The sequence below is a fragment of the Stegodyphus dumicola genome, chromosome 12 (assembly GCF_044657685.1).
Source record: "Stegodyphus dumicola isolate Sdum_Otavi_A_Nest chromosome 12, ASM4465768v1".
NCBI classification, from domain to species: Eukaryota; Metazoa; Arthropoda; class Arachnida; order Araneae; family Eresidae; genus Stegodyphus; species Stegodyphus dumicola.
Genome location: NC_140779.1, coordinates 42,069,249 through 42,083,290, shown reverse-complemented (window position 1 = coordinate 42,083,290; position 14,042 = coordinate 42,069,249). Strand labels below are relative to the sequence as shown.

General features: G+C 31.0%; 1 protein-coding gene across 2 annotated transcripts in view; it reads right to left on the bottom strand.

The window, feature by feature from the left end:
• Positions 1 to 14,042, bottom strand: part of LOC118184787 (uncharacterized) — a 197,908-nt gene that overhangs the window by 35,417 nt on the left and 148,449 nt on the right. The gene's annotated exons all lie outside the window — the stretch shown is intronic.

Genomic DNA, 14,042 nt, shown 5'->3' with positions numbered 1-14,042 from the left:
CTTCACGTTTCTACTGCTTGCCTTTAGTGTTTGCCGAACATTACCTTGGCCAGCAAGGTCGCCAGATCTCTCTCCTATTGAGCACGTTTGGAGCATTATGGGCAGGGACTTCCAACCAGCAGTAGAAACATGTGTTGTTTCTACTGGCTGGTTGTTACCAGCTGGCGCTTTAGATCGTCAACATGGACAGAATTTGACACAATATCCCTCAGGAGGATGTCCGCAACCTCTATCAATTGATGCCAAGCCAAATAACTGCTTGCATAAGGTTCAGAGGTGGACAAACACGTTACTGACTTTTTCACTTTGTGAAGCTTTATCACTTCAATAAATCATCCAATTTTTCTCAAACTGTAATAATTTGTTTTTCTGAACAGGTACACCACTTCCACCGATTTTTCATCCCATTCGGATAACTCTTTGTTGGTGCATCGTTTTTTTGTCTAAGAATGTAGATCTAACAGATAGCAACTTAACCTTATTTTAGCACCCTCTGTTTTAAAGTTCGCAGAAACACACTACTTAACATCACTTAGTTTGGCAAATGCTGCTCCACTCTCCAAATACAAATATAGTTGGCAAGTTAAATTAAAACTTACTATTTATTTGCCTTTTTAGTATTATTTTAGTATTATTTATGTAACTTTTGTAGATAGTATCCAGTTCCTTTTTGATTTATATGCATAGTTCATGTTGGGGAAGTTTTCTGTAGGCAAGTTTCTAAATTACTTTGGTTTTCTAAAAAATTTTGTTTTTCTACTCTTAATTAACTTTTTTTTAAAAAAAATTTAATTCTAGTTTTACTTGCTAATTTCTCAAAATTCCACTTGTTTAAATTTCTTTTTAATAATTCACAACATTTGGTTTTACTTTTGGTTTTGAATTTTACTTTCACCTTTGCCTACATGGATGACGAAACACGAATTGAATAATTGAAGAGTTAGGTTTGGAAGCAACTTCCTCTTGATAAGTCTGTCTCCTGCCTTCTCAACAATTATTCATTTATGCACTTTTATAAAATTTTTTAGGATTAAAAATTTTTTTTGAATTATACATATTTATTCATGGATTTTGATACGTGCACTTGATTTACATATGCTCTCAGAATTTAAATGATATTGTAGATTAGTTTGCAGCAATAATTAATCATTTGTTTTCAATTAAATTTCATTATTTAAAATTTAATTAACTTTTTACTATATAGAATGTTTGTTAAATTCAAATATATAATATATATATATATCTATATATATTATTTTTGTAATTAAATTCCTTTTTCCTTTCAGCTTATGAAATAAAGTCTGGTGAATTTTTCAAAAAAAAAAAAAAAATTATATATATATATATATATATATAGTATATGCTTTTCACTCAAAATTTGTATTGCCGAAAATGCTTAATACAGAATGAGTTCTTTGGTATTCTACTTTGGTTCTAAATCCCATCACTTCACGGAACTATTTGGCCTAACTTAATTTGCCAGTTTGGCATCACAATTATTACTTGAGTAAAAGACGAAACACCTTCGTATTTATTAATTATTGTTCACTGAACGGGAGTTGGTTTGTTCCCCTTGAAAAGTCAACTAGTTTCCGATGAATAGCGATAATTACTTGCTTTTAATTTAATTTATTTTTCAAAGTTTGAAATTTTGTTATTCATGATTTAATTCAAGTCCCCGTAAAACATTTTTAACAATTTACATTCAAGTTACTTTAAAACACAATTTTCAGAATTATACTTCCTACATATGGGTTCACTCTTTTTAGATACTTCTGCTAAATTTATATTAGGAGATAATATAATCAATATTTCTTATAAATAATAAATTATTATTATCTTACTTTGCAGCTATTGCACAAGTATTAGAAAAACTTGTTTTCGAACTAAGTGAATTTAAGATCATACAACATATATATATATATATATATATATATAATAATAATAATAATAATAATAATAATAATAATAATAAAAGAAAAGGAGCTTAAAGTATGATTATCACAGTATATAGGACAGACTGGATGAACTGAACATAATAATTGCTGAAAGATTTCGATACAAATTGTTAGCTGAAGTTTAGTTAGGCAAGACAATTGCATCTTAAGTCTTCAACTTACAAAATAACATCTCGAAAAAGGATTTGCCTCTTAAAGAATGTGAAACGCTATAAAAATGCAAGGGAGGGGGAAGATTTTGTACTAATTATATAATCAAGAAGTTAAAAAATATCTAGCGCTGCTTTTATTTTAAATTGCTTACTTTACTGATCGGTAACAGACAGATTAAATTTAATAGACAGATTAAACAAATGGCAACATACTGGCACAGCAGAAAACATAGAAGATAAATATATATACGAGTAACTTCCAACATAGAAAACATACTCCTTTTTAATAGCAAAGTTTGTTGATTAAATTTGACAGAGAAATACCTTATATTTTGCTCAATGGCAAAAAAATTGCTGTGCAGTAGAGAATAATGTGTCATTTCGAGCAGTGGCAACACATTGCTTTTAAATAATGAAATTTATTAATTAAAAATTCATTAAAATTTGCCAAATATGAAATAATTAAAGAATAAAATCAAAATTCAAGTTTTTAAGTGCACATATTCAAGTGGAGAGAACTAGGAGCATTCAAAATTTGGTGTCTTTAACTGCCACTATTTTCCAAACTGCATGGAACATACATATAGATTCTTTATTATTTAATAACAGCCATGATGTCATTTTATAAAAATTAATTATTTTTTTTGCTTTCTGGTTATTTTAGCAGTTTGATTAAAAAAAAAGTAAATTTTGTTTCATTTTTAATGAAAACAAAAATTATTAATTATTCCTAATGTTTACGATTCAAACATAAATTAATTTTCATAGCATATAAGTGTACAAAAATATCATAAATTGCAGTACACAAAGTTATGGTTAGTAGCAGTGATTTATTCAAGTTTACTGATTAAGGCAAAACAACTCAAGAGCTATATGCTTATCAAGGAGGGATGCCTTCATGGAAATTTTTTAAAGAAAACTGGCTCAGATCTATGTTACATATGGAGAAATCTATTAAAACTCTCTAGCACATAACATGTTTGCCAAGATTCAAACCCGGTTCAAACTATTACCAGTATTCAGCAATATTATTACTCAGCTACTGGTGGGCCATGATTTATTCATAGACTATGCAATCTTCAATTGGCAACACTGGTCACTCTAAGACAGGGAAAGACACAGCACTAATTTTACCTTGTTCAGCTTTAGCATTGTTTTCCTTTTTGTTTGCTAAGCAAAGACTTTTTATTCAATGCGACTACTTTATTTTCATACCTTCTTAAAAAAATTAAAAATTTTATGTTTAACTTTACACAAAAGCAAAAGTGAACTTTTCAATGATCTTCAAAAGAGAATTCAAGATAACAAAACTGGGCAAGATGGGTAATAACAGAACAAAAGTGATATGCCTATATTCCAATATCAATTTTTGTTGCTCATGGGAGCAGACATGACATAAACCAACATCCGTGTAGTCAGAAACATAAGGATGCTGAACAGACTCTAGTTTCAGTTGAAAATATCAGCTTATTTAAGATGAAATATAATGGTGAAAATGATAAAGCTCAAACTCTTGGGATACATCATACTGTGCTTCCTAGTCATAAGTTTTGCTCATATGAGTACTTATCAATATTGATAAAGACAATTCATGAATCAGAATTTTTTTCAGTGCCTACTAAATTAGAAGCAATAATTACTAGAATTCTACGGATGCATTTTGGGTGATGCAATAGAATATTTGAATAAGACAAATTGCATTACAGTTAGCGTAGATGCATCAAATTAAAAAAGGACACAGAAACATGCAGTACTATAACCAAATTATACTATTCAAAACAAAATTACATATCTAATTTCTTTACCTGGTTAAATATTCAAATTACAATATGCTATGGTAAATGACATATGTGACAAATTTGCCTTATAAAACAAGGTGCTTTGCGTATAGATGAAACAAACACTAATTTTGTTGGTCATAACAGACTTTGCAAAAATTAACATTATATTGAAGGGACAGATTACTGGTACATTGTGAGATACATTTAAACACAGCTGTCTTTGGTGTGCTGTTGAATGCTTACCAACAGACATTAAATCTTTTGCTCTAGAAATAAATCAATATTTTTATATAGTATATGCATTAAGAGCTGAAGAACTGAAAGCATTTTGTCATTTCACAGAATGCTAAATTTACAGTATGAAAGTATATGGATTTTACTTTTTGGATTCATCTACTGACAACATTCTAAACATATCTGATGAACTCTGTTTTGCTTGTCAAGAAAGAAAAAAAAAAAAAAAAACAACTCTTGTAACATTATGAAATATATCTGGAGATTCCTCTTTGAAATTGCTAGAGCTATTTGGAAGAATGAAGTTTCAAAATTTCAGACATACATTGCTGGTCATTCAAAAGACAACATTAAATAAGCATCCATTAAACTTGAAAACTGTTCTATGCTTAGACTTTATTAGGACAAGCAAATGATTAGTACTGCATCACAAGTATATTTTCAGAGTTGACATAAGCAGGTTTGCGAAGCCTGCACCACAAAGGGGTACCACCAAAAAAGGATGCAATTCGATGGTTCACAAAAATGTGAATTTTTAATAGCAATGAAGTGTTAAAAACAAAATAATTCAGGAAAAAGGTGCAATGACAGAAAGCATGTTTAATATACATATTTTTCAAATGAAAAAGAGTTTTATGCCACATCAAAGGTGATTGTGAATTGAAGTTAAAAAAAAGATCTTTTATCATTATTATGCTGCCCAGTTCTATGCACATTTGCAGTGGTGAATATTTACTGGCAGAAAAATATCTCTCTACTCCTTGAAATAAAGTGCTTAGAGAACAGATGGAAGGTTAATAACTAATATTTCAAAGTTCCTTCATACAACTGTGATTATTTATATTTGTTGTGTCTATTCATCAAATACATTGGACTGTTGATTCAGGCAAAGAATACAAATGCTATTCAATTGAGGAAGAAATGCCTTCATATAGTACTTCCTACAATACCTACTACTTACGGGAAACTTGCATTTATGTTACATATGTAAAAAATTATATGCAAACAGCCTGTTTGCCATGGTTTGAACTCAAATATCAGTGTTCACAGTGTTATTCACTTGACTGCTGTGGGCCAAACCAAAACTGTTTCATGCATTAAAGTTTATCAAAAGATTATTGAGAATATTTGACTTGACAGATTTGGTTACAATGGGCTGCAACCAAATTGCAAAACAAAAAATTGCTTCATATACGCAAATTTGCCAAAAGACTACCAAGTACATGTGACTTGGACTAAAACCAAACACAAATAACAATAATATGAAGTCATTAAAAGTGAGATACCTGAACAACACATATCAACAAAATTGATTAAAATTATATTATTAATTATTAAAATTTGTCAGAATAAGTTCATAATTTAGACCTTGAAGGAAAGATTATAAATGCAGAATTATTTAGGTATAATCTGAAGTCCTCAGTAAAAATGGATTCTTAGAGATCTTGGCAAAATATTGATAATAAATAAATTATGAAAAAAATTTAAAAATACATGAAATGAGGTGTGTTTAAGAGAAAAATATAAATATAGCAAAAAGATATATAATCAAGCAAATTTTTAGAAATATACATGGTAACAGAAATATGTAACAGAAATAACAGAAATATTCGACCAAAGATGATATCAAGAGCATGGTTCATTTACCGTATTTGACGGCATATAAGATGCACCCTTATTTAGAAGGCCACACAAAAGGGAAAAAGTTTTAATAATAATAGCGGTACCACAATAACTTAAAATGTGGTTTCTTTTAGTTTTCACGTTTCATAAAAGCCATATAAACAATCATTGAATGCAATTACCAAACATATTTTTATTAAGGAAAATTAACAAATGGCAAGCTATTTTGAGCATGATATGTAAATTTCAATAATGAATAAATGAATGAACGGCAAGCAATCAAATATAATACAAAACAAAGCAGAAACCACAAAAAACACAGATTCAAGGAAAACGTTGCCTATCATGACATTAGACTTTAATCACTTTCAAAACCATAAAAATCCTTTTCACTATCATCATCATCGAAAACGAGAATATTGTCATCACTACTGTTTTCATCATCGCTAGTATCACCTTCTTGGAATAATGCGTCGTCTTCTGTTCTGTCAAGAGCATTACTGATTCCGAACATCTTAAAGGACTTATCAATTACTTCATCCTTTACGTCCCCCCAAGATCTTTTTATCCTTTTAGTTCTCACATTTCATAAAAGCCATATAAACAATCATTGAATGCAATTACCAAACATATTTTTATTAAGGAAAATTAACAAATGGCAAGCTATTTTGAACATGATATGTAAATTTCAATAATGAATAAATGAATGAACAGCAAGCAATCAAATATAATACAAAATAAAGCAGAAACAACAAAAAACACAGATTCAAGGAAAATGTTGCCTATCATGAAATTAGACTTTAATCATTTTCAAAACCATAAAAATCCTTTTCACTATCATCATCATCGAAAACGAGAATATCGTCATCACTACTGTTTTCATCATCGCTAGTATCACCTTCTTGGAATAATGCGTCATCTTCTGTTCCGTCAAAAGCATTACTGATTCCGAACTTCTTAAAAGGGCTTAACAATTACTGTTCTGTCAAGAGCATTAGTGATTTCAAACATCTTAAAGGACTTAACAATTACTTCATCCTTTACGTCCTCCCAAGATCTTTTTATCCACTTGCACACTTGTGAAATAGAGAGCCGCTTCCTTCTACCTGAGGGTGTGAGGGCATGATGTGGCTCTCCTATCCACTTGTTTCATCATTCTCACACTTTTTCCTTAAATGGCTTATTCACTGATGCATCTAAAGGCTGCAATTGGCTAGTCAGTCCACCAGGAATTACAGCTATCTGGGTTTTTAATTCTCTCACTTTATTCTTTATGGTTTCAGTTCTATGGGCGCTAAATTGATCCAAAACCAAAAGAGAGGGTTTTCTTAAGAGTCCACCAGGAAGTCTCACTCATACGTTCTGTAACCACAGTTTCGTTGGAGCTTCGTCCATCCAGCCTTTCAGATGAACATGAACAATTACACCCGTTGGAAGTTTTTCTTTTGAATATGAAGAATGGCGGTAGTTTTGTGCCATCAGCACAACATGTTAGAACTACCATATATCGGGTTTTTTCATTACCTGTGGTTTTTATATGGTTATTGATTTAGACCCTTTAATACTCACAGTCTTGTTGGATGGTACATCAAATGTGAGTGGAATTTTATCCACATTTCCTATTTGACCAAGCTCAAAAGAAGTTTTCTTGCGTGCATTTATAACAAACCTATGAAATGTTAGCATTTTTTTGTTCATAATCTGCTGGCATTTTCTGTGCAATTGTTGTTTTTGTGTTTATTGATAAACCTTGCCTTTTCATGAACCTGTAGCACCAGCCCTCAGACCCTGAAAAGTTCTGATTCCCATGTTTTTCTGCAAATTCTTTGGCCTCATTGATTATCATTTTAGTTGAAATACTTATCCCAGATTTCCTCTTATCTATCACCCACATTTTTATGGCATTTTCAAGTTCAGGCCAAGATAGAGCTGGGCATCGAAGGTTATGTTTTTGTTTTTCAGCAGTCTTCAGTTGATCTTCCTGCAGTCGCCAAGTACGTATCATTTTTTCGGTAGGTGGTGGACTGAAATGCCTTGCTGCTGCTCTGTTTCCATGCACTTTGGCATAGTTTAACACTCCTAGTCTATACTGAATTATATAGCTTAATCTCTTGTTTCCTGTAGTCATATTTTCCAGGGTATTCTTTTTAAACAAACAGTTTTAAGCACCGATACCGACACGCTTATACAGAGTAGCACCAATACTGACACGTGTGTCAGCTGAGTCAAAGAAAGTCTATGTAAAGAAGGAAAGGCTCCATAGATGTAATGCGACCATCGAACTTGTTCGAACTTCGATATCAGCTTCGAGCTTTGGCGCTTTTTCGCGACAGTTATTTCACATATGAGCAAAATAATTATGGCAGATGTAGAAAAAGTTATGTGTGTCTAGACCTTTATCCGGGCTAAAAATAGCATTCAGTATTGAAAGTTAACCTGTGTGCTTCACGTATAAGACGCAGGTAACTTTTTTGAGAGCAAATTTAGGAAAAAAGTACGTCTTATATGCCGTCAAATACGGTATTTATTTTGCATAATTTCTTATTTTCACATTTTGTTGTACAATTTTTGCACCTGCTGAGAATAACTGTCTTACAAAAAGCTGATTTTCAAAATTTAACAAAAACTCTACAGAGGCACAAAACAAGTTTGAGACACATAACAAATTTCTTGAATTTCAAAATGGAAAAATGAAAATATTGCTAGTTTTCATACACTGCGTATATGAAATGGAAATAATAAAATTCTTTGGTATTGGGGGTAATTAAGTATATAAATTTAAGTGAACAATGTATAACAGTGTTAAAACTGTTTAATGATTTATATGCCATTATAATTATTTCAAAATAACTAATCAACCAAAGAAAAACATAAATTAAATGCACAGATCAATAAATATGGTTTAAGAGGTTTATATAAACAAGACTGTGCTAGAAAATCTGAAGGTACTAATAGAATTATGAAATCAGCGAAAATCCCTTTTAAAGTTTTTGCAAGTTGATGACTTAAGTGGTCATTATTTATATGAAGTAATAATTAAATATTGGGAAAAATTGTTTCTTTATCTTTCAGGATATTAAAATGAAACAAATATGAAAGGAGACAAAATGAACTTCACATTTTATGTTGAAATACTAAGCCCAGGTCACTTTTATTCTGCATGTTCTTTATGATCTACATACAGTAATAAATCACCCTTCAAAAGTCAGGAGGAGACACTAGTATTCTTTTCTTCACTGAGATTTTTGGAAAATTTTTAATGTCAACATCCATTTTAATACAATATTGGGAAAAGAGAAATTTTAATGCACTGTATGAAACAATAATTATGTTAAATTTAATTAAAAGGAATAGCATGAAGAATAAAGTTTTTAGCATTAAAACAGGAGGACATAAAATTTATTTTTATTTGATAATTTGCCCCCATGTTGTTGTCATAACAAATGTTGCCAACAAACAGCTCCAAGATAAAATATGAATTTTAAACTTTTATAATCCACTAAAAGCTAAAAGTGTGTTATTAGAACACTACATACTACAAGAATGGTAAACTTTAAATTAAGGGGAAAATAATAAAGAAGATGAAGAATCAAAATTTAAATTTGTAGTGAAACTTGATTAAACCAGAGTTTCAATATCAAGATAAAGTGAAATCACCATAAAACCAGTAAATAAACCAGAAGTTAGAATTAACATATTTAACATGTTTTTGGATACTGCATGCACTTTATTAAAATTTATTATTACTTTATGAAAGTTTTGAACAACAGCAATATATATATAAAAGAAGAAGAAAGTTATCAGTTTTGTATCCTTGTCAAAAATAAAGATTAAACAAAATATCAATTTCAGAGCTATTAATGAGATGTATATTTAAATCTAAGAAGCTACTCATAGAAATATAAATTAAAAATATTTAAGACAATCTTCAGCTACGTATTCTTTATAATTGAATATTTTCTAGTTAGCAAGTTTTATTCATTTGATTTTTCCTGTTGATGTTGTAAGAGAAGGAGGAGGATTTTCAAAATCAATATTAATAATTAAAAATAGATTATACATATTCCCATATTGTAAAAAAGGCCAGTAAATCTTCAATGCAAATAAAAATTATACAAATGCTAAATTAGATATTTAGGAAAATACCACAAAAAATTTAGATAACTAATTAGTTTCCAGGTATAATTTTACTGCTTGCTTTAGGCTTACAACAAATCTCTTGAATTAATGAAAGAAAAATGGAACTAAAATATTTCTTAAAAGAAATTATTTTTAGCATGCCATCTAAATACTGGTATTGTGTTTTTTCTTTCAATTCTGTGTAGTTGCCTTGATCGATATTAGTACTTAGTATCACTGGCTGCCATACTAATGGGCCCAGGTTTGAATCCCAGAGAAGGCATGGACATTTGTAAATATACAGTATCTGTGTGGTATGCTAGATAGTATGCAACTGCATGTGATATGCAGTGCTCAATAATTCTTTTCCCAACAGACACCATTGTTGTCTTGGCCTATGTATTCTTCCTGCATGTCACTCATCAAACACATATCAATGGTCAACATATGAGTGGAGCTATGCTAAAAGAATTTTGATAACATATGAAAACAGCATGAACTCACATACATTAAGCTAATTTGAATCTTTCTTTCAATGCATGTCACAGTAATTATTGCCAGTTATGGTGGTAAAAAAAATGCTTTTTTATTTGTGTTCTGCAAGTTGAAAAGGTCTGTAATTTTAATAATTTTTTTTTTCTTGTACTATATACTAATGGGCTAATAAATATGGTTTTGATATTCCCTGTTCTTCATAGTTTTGCATTTTGGATGGCAAACCGTGTATATTTCCTTAACTGATAAAGACAATATTTTAACTACAAATATAACTATGAATACTGAAAATCTTGTAAACAGTTTAAAATCATGATAAAGTGAAATTTTTATTATTATTGATGCCTAAAAACTATAAAAAATATTGGTAGATTAAGAAGAATTCAATAAGGTTAAGTTTTTGGAGAATTTCTATGGAATCTGTTTAGAATATAACAAAAAGTGCTTTTTGGAAAGTACTGAAAATTTATGTGGATTCTATTGAGCATCAAATGGAAAGAAATAGAGATCAGCAAGGCACAGGGATTTTTCCTTTTCAATGAAACAGTAAAAACACATATGTCTGATTAGCAGTCTTTTCATAAAATCTATAACTGTGGGGCAATCAGATATGTGGAATGAACAAAATATTCCTGTGCCTGATAGATAGGTACAAATTATTTTTGGAAATGAATAAAATATGTCTAGATTTTTTTAAAGATTTTTGTAATGCTACAGAGTTTATTCTCAAATGAAAACATTCATACCTCAATAGGAGCCAATAATTTTTGGAATGTCATTAAGTCAAAAGTAGAAAAATAACCAAAACACCAAACTGTACAGAATATAAGATAATGATGGGAATAAAATGAAAGATATAGTATCATCAAATGTTTGCTTTGGCACTACTGTGAAAATGTTATCAAATTTAGAGTATTTAGGAATTACAGACTCAAATAAGCTATCAAGTGCAAATGAGAATTTAATTAAATAGTTTGACAATGATTTAAGTTTGTGTATGAAAGATAATGAAACTTGTTTGTGATGGAAAACCAATTCAACTGATTTAACAAACAATTTCTATGTAGCTAAAAGGAGGAGCTTGACGATTTAAAAAATAATTTCTAAAATAATGAATGGTTTGCAAATGAATATAAAATAAATAATTAAATATCAGCTGAATAAAGAAATTATTGAAGAATGTTTTAGATATGTTAAAGAGTATTTCATGTCACACAGAGTAGTTTTGAGAGCCAATACAGATATTAGTAAAGTCTGCATGGCATTTATTTGTAATTCAAAACTAAATCTTTCTTTCAAAGTTTCTTTAGAAAGGGATCTAAGCTGAAACCTCACAGTACTGGACATTATTTTAAATTTCAGGAAATTTCTAAAGTTTTTGTGGTTACCAGCAGGGCTGTGGAGTCGGGCCAATTTTGGGGTAAAAGAAGTCAGAGCTGGAGTCGCTAAAAACAGGTCGACTCCAACTCCTGTTTTTGTTAGGAAGTTTGAATTTGAAATGAAATTAAAATGAATTGAAAGAAAAATTAATGACAAGCTGAGTTATTATTTTTATTTATGAACTATATATATTAATAAATGGTTATTTTCTATTTTATTGACATATTAATAAATAAATATAAGGGAAGATGATGTATGTGATATTTGCCATTAGTGATTAAACTAATTAATTTAGTTACAAATATCACTGGTAAATTTAGGTAAGCAGCAATAGCAGCAAGAACTCCCAAAATTGATGCCATTCTTAGTAAGGGAGCAGGAAAAGGAGCAATTATTGATCAAGCAATGCGATAAGGAAGTGCATATTTGATGATAAAGAGGTTGTTAGAATTAAGAATTTTTTAGAAGATGTAGATAACTCTAATGTTTCACTAACAGAAAGACTGTGGAATGATCTTGCAGAATTGGAACCTCTTCTTTCTACACTAGTTACAAAAACGCTGTAGTCTGAAGAATTGACAGGAGGCAAGAATGGAAGAATGTGATGTTTATTCTTTCTGAAATGGAGGGCTTTTTGCAGAAGGCTTGGTTTGGTTTATTTAATTATGGCAAAGCACACTAGGGCTATCTGCCTAAGGGGAGGGATGCCTTCGTGGAGGACTTTCTAAGGGAAACTGTCTCGTATACACATTACACATGGGGAAAACCACGAAAACGCCCATGCAGCCAGCCCGTTCGGGGGATTCGAACCTCAGACCGAACTACCAGTTTTCAGCGACTTTACCGCTCGGCCGCTGGTGGGCCCTCTTTTTGCAGAAGGAATCATTTCTTCAATGAAGAAAAGAGAAACTACTTTGCTAGACAATGAGATCTTGTTGGGGTCAATATATGTAGATCCAAAACACTAAATTTTCTTAGATGACGAACAAATTAAAACCGCAAAGAAAGCCATCTATAAACTTTCATTAAGAATGAAATTATTCTCAGAACAATTGGAGAATTTGAATCGGGACAGTCAAACTGCAGGCATTGCAATTGAAACTCTATCATCCTCTTCCAGTGATGAATTAGATTTTGAGAAATATTTTTGGATAATATTTGAAAAGGCTAAGGCAAAGCGAATGGAAATAAAGAACCAAGAGCCTTTCGATATAAAAATGAAAAAATACAAACAAGATTTCTACATGGCCTTTGAAGAAATAGAGAAATATGATTGCGCTTGTAAGACACCTCTTTTAGAATTTATAAAAATCTATCCTGAAAAGTTAAAAGAAGTAGCCCTAACAGTAACAGCTCTTCCTCCTACTCAAGATAGTGTAGAAAGACTCTTCTCAGCTCTGAAGTTTATCAAATCGGATCTATGCCCTTCCAATAAAGATCTTGTCGAAGCTATACTGTTTCTTAGAAATAACTAATGCCAGTGTTTCCATTTCATAATAAATGTTAATTAATATAAATAATTTGCTATGCCATCAATTTTTTTCTATAGCATCTATTACGTCTTTCATATTAAAAAAAAATAAGCTGTAACCCATGCGTATATGTTTACATATATATGAGGGAGTCGGAGTCTTTAAAATTCAGGGAGTCGGAGTTGGTCATTTTCCCTACCGACTCCATAGCTCTGGTTACCAGATATTGTTGAATGGGGAGTACAAAATACTGTGTATGAGGCAAGTGATTTGGTTGTAAATCATCACTATTTACTTTAAGTACAATGGTGTGTGGTGTGGTGTATTGTATTTAATTATGGCAAAGCACACTAGGGCTATCTGCCTGAGGGGACGGATGCCTTTCGTGGAGGACTTTCTAAGGGAAACTGACTCGTATACATGTTACACATGGGGAAAACCACAAAAACACCCATGCAGCCAGCCCATTCGCGGGATTCGAACCTCGGACCGAACTACCAGTGTTCAGCGACTTTACCGCTCGGCCGCTGGTCGGCCTTTAAGTACAATGATAAAAACTTTAAGGAATGTGGTAAAAATAATCTTGAATCTGTGAAAATACTGACTTCATTACTTTACACACATAATTTACAATTTGGGTGAATTGATGTTGAAGAAGTGTTTTAACTGTTTCCAGAAGTTGCATTGATTTTGAAGGATGCAGAAATAAATTTGCATAGGCTATTTCATTCTCTGTTGCCTTTTTTTGACACACACACATTTTCTTGAAGTTCTGTCATAGCAAATACACAGGATGTTTTAATATTCATTTTTGTGGTGATATGGCTT